The sequence below is a fragment of the Desmodus rotundus genome, chromosome 12, assembly GCF_022682495.2.
Source record: "Desmodus rotundus isolate HL8 chromosome 12, HLdesRot8A.1, whole genome shotgun sequence".
In the NCBI taxonomy this organism is placed as follows: domain Eukaryota; kingdom Metazoa; phylum Chordata; class Mammalia; order Chiroptera; family Phyllostomidae; genus Desmodus; species Desmodus rotundus.
Genome location: NC_071398.1, coordinates 32,637,319 through 32,647,500, shown reverse-complemented (window position 1 = coordinate 32,647,500; position 10,182 = coordinate 32,637,319). Strand labels below are relative to the sequence as shown.

General features: G+C 36.4%; 1 pseudogene; it reads left to right on the top strand.

Annotated features, from left to right (window-relative positions):
- Positions 1 to 8,055: 8,055 nt before the first annotated feature.
- LOC112320145 (leucine-rich repeat flightless-interacting protein 2 pseudogene) lies at positions 8,056 to 9,957 on the top strand (annotated as a pseudogene).
- Positions 9,958 to 10,182: the final 225 nt, after the last annotated feature.

Below are 10,182 nucleotides of genomic sequence, written 5' to 3'. Positions count from 1 at the left end.
TCAGATGCACATGGAATGGAACATTTACAAAGATAGAACACATAAGATGACACAAAACAAGCCTCAACAATTTCAAGAACGTTGAGATTATGTCAAGCATTTCCTCTAACCACAAGGGCTTAAAACTAGAAACCAACCTCAAAGAAAAACTCAAAAACATTGAAGTACAGGGAATTCACATAGCATGCTGTTAAACAATGATGGGTTAATAATGACATCTATGAATAAATGAAAATGTTTCTGGAAATGAATGAATATGAACACACAAAAGCCCAAAACCTATAGGACGCAGAGAAGGATGTCTTGAGAGGGAAGTTCATAGCAATAAAGGTTGACCTACAAATCATAGAAACATTTTAAATGAAGAACATAATAAATTTCACATAATGAATATTTTGGATTTTGTATTTTAATTCTAAAAAAAAAATTTCAGGATTAAAATCACATTGGATATGACCACAATAAAAGTGAGTAATGGAGAATTATCAATGGATGTTAAACCTTTGATCTCCACACATATTACTTATTAATTATAAAGGGAAAAATATCAACTTTCCAGTAGAGAAACCAGGAAAGTAATGTATTCTTCAGTGATTAAGGTTACTACCACCAATAACGGACCAGTCACATCATGTATCCATTACATAATTCCTGAAGAAATATTATTATATAGTATTTGTCATAAATTCATAAATGCAAAGATGCACATTCTGAATCTAATCATGAAGGAATATTTAACAAACTTAAATTGAGTGATGTAATTCATCACAGTAACAAAATTAAATTTAAAAATCATATTACACTTGACTCTTGATTAATGCAGGGGTGAGGAGTACAAAAACTTGCCAGTGGAAAATCTATGTATAAATTTTGACAAATCAAAATCTTTGTGACCTCACCCTTCATCTGCAAAAGATAAAGGATCAACAACAAAAACCCAGAGTGAGTAGAAGAAAGGAAATAACCAAGATCTGAGCAGAATTAAGTAACATAGAGACTAAAAGAACAATTCAAAGAATCAATAAATCCAGAAGCTGGTTCTTTGAAAGTTAAATAAAATCAACAAGCCTTAAACCATACTCTTCAAGAAAAAAGAGAGAGGGCCCAAATAAGTAAAAAATGAAAGAGGAGAAATGACAACTGATATCACAGGAGTACAAAGGATTGTAAGAAGTTACTATGGAAAACTATATGCCAAGATATATGAAAACCTTGGTGAAATGAACAAGTTTTGAGAAAAATATAATGTTTCAAAGCTGAATGAAGATGAAGCAGAAAGTCTGAATAGACTGATATCAGCTAGTGAAATTGAAGCAGTAATCAAAAAATTCCCACACACAAAGACCTGGACCAGACAGTTTCACCAAGAATTTTACAGAACATTTAAATAAGAGAAATCCCTATCCTTCTCAAACTATTACAAAAGATCCAAGAAGAAGGAAGACTACCTCTTTTTATGAGGCCAGCATCATCCTGATCCCAAAACCAGACAAAGACACAATGAAGAAAGAAAACTACAGACCAATATCATTGATGAACATAGACACTAAAGTCTTCAAGAAAACTTTGGCAAACCCCATGCAGCAATGCATTAAAAAGATCATACACCATGATGAAGTGAGATTCCTTCCAGGTATGCAAGGGTGGTACAGTATTTGCAAATGAATCAATATAATACATCACATAAACAAAAGTAAAGACAAAATTCATATGACTATATCAAAAGATGCAGAAAAAACATCTGAAAAGGTACAACATTGGGAACCGCCCTGCCTGGTTTCAGAAGCTGTAATCCCCATGGTTAAGGCTGAGTCAGAGACCTTGGGACCATAAGCCACTAAGGAGACAAAGCTTATCTCCCTGGCAGGGGTGCCATCTCTGCCCACTTTGCTTTACCCTGCTTGGCCCTGAGCTTGACCAGTTAGCCAATGATGTGTAAGATTCCTCAAGGGAGGGACGACCTAAGACAGGCATGGTCATGAAAAGGCCCACAGGGAAGGACTCGGGGGGCTATAGAAAAAGGGGGTGATGGACTCTCGCCCCTCGGCTTTGACATAGCCTGAGTCCTCATTCTGTCTTCGAGAAGTCTCCTAATCTCTTGGCTGCCTTACTTCCCCTGCCTGACTTAAGCCTGAAACAATGACAGAGGGTGGTACAGTCCTGTGCTGGAAAGGGCGGCCTCGGGGCGATCAGGTCTAAGAAAGAATGCATAAAATCCTGTGAAACCTGCTTTGTTTATACCCTCAATTTAAATGATAAGGGTCCAATCCTGAAGTGAGTTTGTTTCCCAAAATCTTACGGCCCTTTAGCTAACTGATCCTAACTCAGAATAAGCCCTCAGAGTTCTTTGTATGTTATCTAGTGTTTGATCCTTACTGCCTGACAATGATTGATAAGCTTTACCTGTATTCCTGTGCAAATTGAACCCAATAAAAGCCATTGAAGAATAGGCTCTTGGCCCTTCTCCTTTGAGAGATTGGCCACCTTTCCTCCCCAAGCAGATCATGTCTTGGTAGACTTATTCTCATCCGTGGTGGCCGGGGGGGGGGTGGTGGTGCCTGTTGGTGGAGCCCCCCCGACACACACACACAACAACACCCATTTATGTTAAAAACACTCAGCCTAGCGGGAGTACATGGAGCATACCTGAGCATAATAGAGGCCATATACGAGAAACCTACAGCCAACATCATACTCAACAGGCAACTAAAAGATTTCCCTCTAAGATCAGGCACAAGAAAAGGGTGTCCATTTTCAACACTTCTATTCAACATCATATTGGAAGTTCTAGCTCCGGCATCAGACAAGAAAAAGAAAGAAATGGCATCCAAATCAGAAAGCAGGGTGAAAAGCTGTAACTGTTTGCAAATGACATGCTAGTGTACATAGAAAACCCTATACTCCACTGAAAAACTATTTGACCTAATAAATGATTTTGGCAAATGGCAGGATACAAAGACGACATTCAGAAATCAAAGGTATTTTTGTGCACAATGAAATATTCAAAACAGATATTAAAGGAAAAATAACATTTACTATACCAACAAGAAAAATAAAATACTTAAACTTAACCAAAGAGGTAAAAGATCTGTTCTCAAAAAACCGCAGAACACTGAAGAAAGAAATTAAGGAAGACACAAACAAATGGAAGCATATACCATGTTCATGGACTGGAAGAATTAACATCATCAAAATGTCCATACTACCCAAAGCAATTTATAGAATTAATGCTATCCCTATTAAACTACCAATTACATATTACACAGACATAGAATAAACATTTCAAAAGTTTATATGGAACCAGAAATGACCCCCAAGTAGCCTCTGCATTTTGAAGAAAGAAGAAGAAAGTAGGAGGGATCAAAATACCTGATATCAAACTATATTACAAGGCTCTGTAATTAGAACAGGCTGATAATGTAGATCAATGAAACAGAATATAGAGCCCAGAAATAAACTCATGTCTCTCTGATCACTTAATATTTGAAAAAGGGGGCAGGAGAATAAAATGGAGTAAAATTAGCCTCTTCAACAAATGGTGTTTGGAGATCTGGACAGATACATTAAAAAAAAAATGAAACTTGAACACCAATTTACACCATACACAAAAATAAACTCAAGGTGGATAAAAGACTTAAACATAAGTCATAACACCATAAATGAGCTAGAGATGAACATAGGCATGAAAATTTCAGGTATTCCACAGAGCAATATATTCATCAATATTTCCCCTAGAGCAAGGGACATATAGGAAAGAATAAACAATGGGACTGCATCAAATTAAAAAGCTTCTGCATGTCTAAAGAAAACATCAGCAAAATTAAAAGGGAACCAACTATATGGGAAAACATATTTGCCAATGATAACTCAGACAAAGGTTTGATCACCATTATATCAAGGACTCACACCACTCCACACCAGGAATACAAACAATCCAATTAAAATTGGGCAAAGGACTTGAACACTTTTCCAACGAGGACATACAGAGGGCCCATAGACATATGAAAGGATGCTCAGCATCACTATCCATCAGAGAGATGAAAACTAAAACCACAACATATCACTTCACACCTGTCATAATGGCCATCCTAAACATATCAACAAAGAACAAATGCTGGCGAGGTTGTGAACAAAAGGGAACCCTAATATACTGTTGGTGGGAATGCAGACTGGTACAATCATAGTGAAAAACAGTATGGAATTTCCTTAAAAAATTAAAAACATAACTGCCTTTCGATCCAGCAATTCTACTGCTGGGAATATACCCTAAGAATTCTTGATAACCAATTCAGGAGAACCTATGTACTCCAATGTTCATAAGAGTGGAATTTACAGTAGCCAAGTGTTGGAAACAGCCTAAGTGCCCATCAGTAAATTAGTGGATCAAAAACTGTGGTATATTCACACAATGGAATACTATGCAGGACAAAGAATGAAGGAGCTCCTTCCCTTTATGACAGCATGGATAGGACTGGAAAGCATTATGTTATGTGAAATAAGCCAGGTGTTGAAAGACAAATACCACATGATCTCACCTATTAGTGGAACCTAATCAACAAAAGAAACAAGGGAGTAAAATCAAACGAGAGACTTGTAAATAAAGATCACATTGACAGTAACCAGAGGGCATGGATTAGGGAGATAATGGGGGAAAGAAGGGGAAGGGTCATCAAGGGACATGTATAAAGGACCCATGGGCAAAGACAATGGGCCAGGGGGAGGATTGAATGTGGGAGGTGAGTGTGGGTAAGACAGTTGTAGAGTAATGGGAAATTGGGGACAACTGTAATTGAACAACAATAAAAAGAAAGAAAAGAATTTTAGACACTATCTCAGTTGTTTCTGCTGTCACTGTTGTTACTTCCATGGCACAAAATATTTTCACCTTTCTATGAGATTCTCTTCTTAAAACTTCTTTAAGCTCCCAAGGTGTCATGTCAGTTGACAATCTTTATATGCTTTTCATTATACAAGATTTTAACATTTTTTCCTAATTTTTTTCCTCATCCATCCCCTCTGTTCTTTTGATTTATACTTTCTTTTACTGTCATTTGTATGAGATTTTAGAGAGTGAACAGAAAAGAGCACTACATGCAATCACTAGTCTGTGTCTCTGTACTTCTTGGGTCATTCTGCTCCTGTTTAGTTATCCTATGTGGACCCTCCCAGTTTTATGTTGTCCTACTTCTATTGTAATTGTCACTGTAATATGTTGATTTCTAATATGTTGTTCTTTAAAAATTTATTTTCAATTTCAGTTGACATACATAATTATATTAGTTTCAGATGTGTGACATAGTGATTACCATTTATTTAACTTAATGACGTATCCTCCTGATAAGTCTGGTACCCATCCAACACCATAGTTATTGAATAATACTGACTATATTCTCTATACTGTACTTTACAACACCACTGCTATTTTAAAAAAATCATAATTTGTATGTAATCCTTGCATCTTTTTTTATCCATCCTCCCAGTCCCCCTCCTATTTGGCATCCATTAATTTGTTTTTTATGTCCATAAATGTTTTTTTGTTCATTTATGTATTCATTTAAGATTTTAAATATAAGTGAAGTCATATGGTATTTGTCTTTGTCGTATTTCACTCAGCATAATACTTACTAGGTACATCTATGTTGCTGAAAACTGCAAGATTTTGAAGTATCAGAAAGAGAAATTAAAAAAGCAATCCCATTTACAATGGTGCCAAAAAGAAAATATGTAGGAATAAATTTAGCCAAGGAGGTAAATGATTTATATTCTGAAAACTCTAAGACATTGAAGAAATAATAAGATGACAGAAATAAATGCAAAGATATAAACCATACTCATGGGTTGGAAGGATTAATATTGTTTAATGACCATACTACCCACAACAATGGGAAGATTCAATGCAATTCTTATCAAAATACCAACATCATCCTTCTCAGAACTAGAACAAAGTATCCTAAAATTTATATGGAACCATAGAAGACCGTGAACAGCCAAAGCAATCTTGAGAAAGAAGAACAAAGTTGGAGGTATCATGTTCCCTGATTTCACACTCTACTACAAAGCTATAATAATTAAAACAGTATGATACTAGCACAAAAGCAGACACATAAGTTAATGGAACAGATAGAGAGCCCCAAAATAAACCCTTGCTTATATGGTCTACTAATCTATGACAAAGGAGGCAAAAAATATATACTGGAGTAATGACAGTCTCTTCAACTAGTGGTGTTGGGAAAACAGGACAGATACATGCAAAAAAATGAAACTGAACCATATTCACACACTGTATACAAAAAACAAACTCAAAATGCATTAAGGATGCAAATGTAAGGCTGGAAATCATAAAACTTCTAGAAGAAGACATAGCAAGTGAACTATCTGACACCAGTCCGACTAATATGTTTTTGGATTTGTTTCCTTGAACAAGGGAAACAAAAGCAAAAAAACCCAAAACAAAACAAATAAGACTACATAAACCTACAATGTTTTGCACAGTGAAGTAAGCCTTCAACAAAACAAAAGGCAAGCAAAATATAATCAGAGACACTGAAATTAAGAACAAACTGAGTAGCCAGAGGGGTGGTAGGAGGGGATAACGAGGGTAAAAGGGGAAGAGTTTTCAGGAACACACGGACAAAACCAAAGAAGGGTAGGATCGAGGGTGGGAAGTGGGGATGGCTGGGGTTTGGGGGACTGTTGTGGGGAAAATGGAGATAACTGTACTTGAACCACAATAAAAAAAGTTGAAAAGAAAAATAAAATGGCAACCTACTAAATGGGAGAATATATTCTTAAATGATATATTTAATAAGTGGTTGATGTCCAAAATATATAAGAAGCTCGATAACAAAAAATAAGTAATCTGATTTAAAAAATGGGCAGAGGACATGAAAAGATATTTCTCTAAAGAAGACATATAAATGACCAACAGACATATGAAAAGATGTTCAGCATCACTGGTCATCAGCCAAAGGCAAATCAAAACCACAATGAGATACTACCTCAAACCATTTGGAATGGCTGTTATCAAAAAGTCAACAAATACTAGGTGTTGACAAGCATGGAGAGAAAAGGGAACTCTTGTGCTCTGTTGGTGGGACTGCAAGTGGTGCAGCCAATATGGAAAACAGTATGGAGATTTCTTAAGAAAATTAAAAGTGATATATCATATGACTCAACAATTCCACTTCTGGGTATTTATTTAAAGAAAACACTAATTCAAAAAAAAAATGCACCCCTCTGTTTATTGCAGCATTATTTACAATAACCAAGATATGAAAGCAACTCAATGAGAGATGGATGGATAAAGAAAGTCTGATATATATAAAAAAATCTTTCCACTTATGAAAGTTGGATGGATCTAAAGGGTTTTATGCTAAGTGAAATGTCAGGCAGAGAAAGTATTTAGCATATGGTTTCACTTATATGTGGAATCTAAGCAACAAACAAAACAAAAACCAACTTACAGAATCATTGGAGACCACAGGGATGGTTACCAGAAGAGAGGGTGTGGGGAGATAGGTAAAAAGGGGAAGAGAAATATAGTCCATAATATTGTGAAGATAATTTCAGCAGTTAATGGGGTTGTAAGGTATGGAAATGTCAAATCACTATGCTGTACACTTGAAACTATATAATCAATGTAAGACTGTATACCAGTTATACATACACAAAAATAAGTTTAGGAAAATAATAGTTTGTTGATGGGTGGGCATTTTTGAGTGTTAGTATAGGTAGCTAGATGTTAACAAAGAAAGGAAGCAAAGGGAATCAGACATTATTAAACATGATAAAATAGGGAACAGAAACCTGTTTGCTCCCCTAGGAAGTTACAGCTTCACACACTCCCCAGGCAATCACTGTTCCCCCACAGATCACTGGGGGAAGGGATAGAACAATAAAAATGCAGGTAAGCACATGGAACACTAGGAGTTAAGTTGTCACCATAGAGGACTGTCATTCTAGCCTAGAGGTGGATGCATGGGATGAATCCCATAAAAGCTTGGGAAATTGATTGGCGTGTTTGAAAAAGCATGTGGTTCTTCCCAAACCCAAGATAATATAATCCCAGCTAACAAAGAGTTCTCTCTCTGGCTTTCTCTAACATGGCTGCCCTTCCTGGGCAGCACAGCCATAGCCCATGCCCAGAGACAGGGACGAAACAGACTGAAATCACTTTTCACAGTTAAAAGATGATCAAGAAGACAAGATGGGGACTTGTGGTTCTGAAAGGAAAAGAATACCTGTGAAAGACCAATTTTCTGCAGAAGATGAAGCTTTGGGTAACATTGTCAGAGAGGCAGAAGCAAGGCTGGCAGCAAAATAGGCTGCTCATGCAGAAGCAAGAGATATATATACACATGAGAGAACTGGAATGACAGCAAAGGGTTGGATAAGAAGTCTCACAAATAGTATGCTGAAAATTATACAAGACCTTCATCTTGAAATTCTGACTCAGCATCAATCCCCCTAAGTGGAAACTCATCCAGACAAGGAAGCAGGAACACCAGCAGCATAATAGATCCACACACTGCATTAAGTGAATTGTGGGAGTCTTTGTCTGAAGTGGAAGAAAAATACAAGAAAGCTATGGTCTCTAATGCACAATTAGACAATGAGAAGAACAATTTAATCTACCAGGTAGACATCCTCAAGGATATTATTGAAGAACAAGAGGAACAGATGGCAGAATTTTACAGAAAAAATGAAGGGAATCAAAAGAGTTAGAAAGGCAGAAATATATGTATAGTGTGCTGCAGCATAGAATGGATGAACTTAAAGAAAGCTTTCGACCAGGAGATGAGTTTATTGAGAAACATGGCTTAGTTATAATCCCTGATGGAACTCCCAGTGGTGAGGCCCATCATGAACCAGTGGTTGGAGCCATCACTGTCCTGTCTCAGGAAGATGCTCAGGTCTTGGAGTAAGCAGGAGAAGGTCCTTTAGATTTAGGGCTACAAAAACTTCTGAAGAAAGGGAAGAGCTACTATCACAGATTAGAAAACTGAAGCTGCAGTTAGAGGAAGAGTGATAGAAATGCTCCAGGGATGACAGCATGGCAAGTGGTGACCTGGCTGGACTACAGAATGGCTCAGACTTTCACTTCATCAAAACGCAGAGAGATACAAATATACAAATTAGTGAATACAAATTTAAGTTTTCAAAAGCAGAACAGGATATAACCACCTTGGAGCAAAGTATTAGATGGCTTGAGGGACAAATTCTCAGATGTAAGACTGTTGCTGAGAATGCTAAGAAAGTGGAAGACAAACTGAAAACTGAAAAAAAAAAAAAAAGCTACAATGAGAGTTATGAACAGCATTGAAAAAGATTGAGGAGATGAAGATAATCAACAGCCACCTAGCCAAGGAGCTGGAGAAAATGAAGGCCAATGGAATAGAACTTCTGGCCCAGAAATAGGAAAGCCACCCATTACCTGGATGCTGCTCTTGGGGCCACACCCAGAGGGATTGACTTCTGTCCCTTGACAGACCCTTTTCAGTACTACTTGAGTTTTGTTATTAATATAGCCATATTTGTATATTATAATTTATGAGAGAATGAAATAGGTTTGAATCTTCATGAATGAAACACTTTGGATTTTGTAGTTTAATTCTAAAAAAAAAAAAGAAATTTCAGGATTAAAATCATATTGGATATGACCACAATAAAATTTATTTAATGGAGAAGTATCAATGGATATTAAACCCTCGATCTCCACACATATTACTTATTAATCGTAAAGAAAACAATATCACCTTTCCAGTAGAGAAACCAGGAAAGTAATGTATTCTTCAGTGATTAAGGTTACTACCACCAATAACGGACCAGTCACATCATGTATCCATTACATAATTCCTGAAGAAATATTATTATATAGTATTTGTCATAAATTCATAAATGCAAAGATGCACATTCTGAATCTAATCATAAAAGAATATTTAACAAACTTGAGTGATGTAATTCATCACAGTAACAAAATTAAATTTAAAAATCATATTACACTTGGCACTTGATTAATGCAGGGGTGAGGAATACAAAAACTTGCCAGTGGAAAATCTGTGTATAAATTTTGACAAATCAAAATCTTTGTGACCTCACCCTTCATCTACAAAAACTGGAGGATCAACAACAAACAAAACCCAGAGCGAGTAGAAGGAAGGAAATAATCAAGATCACAGCAGA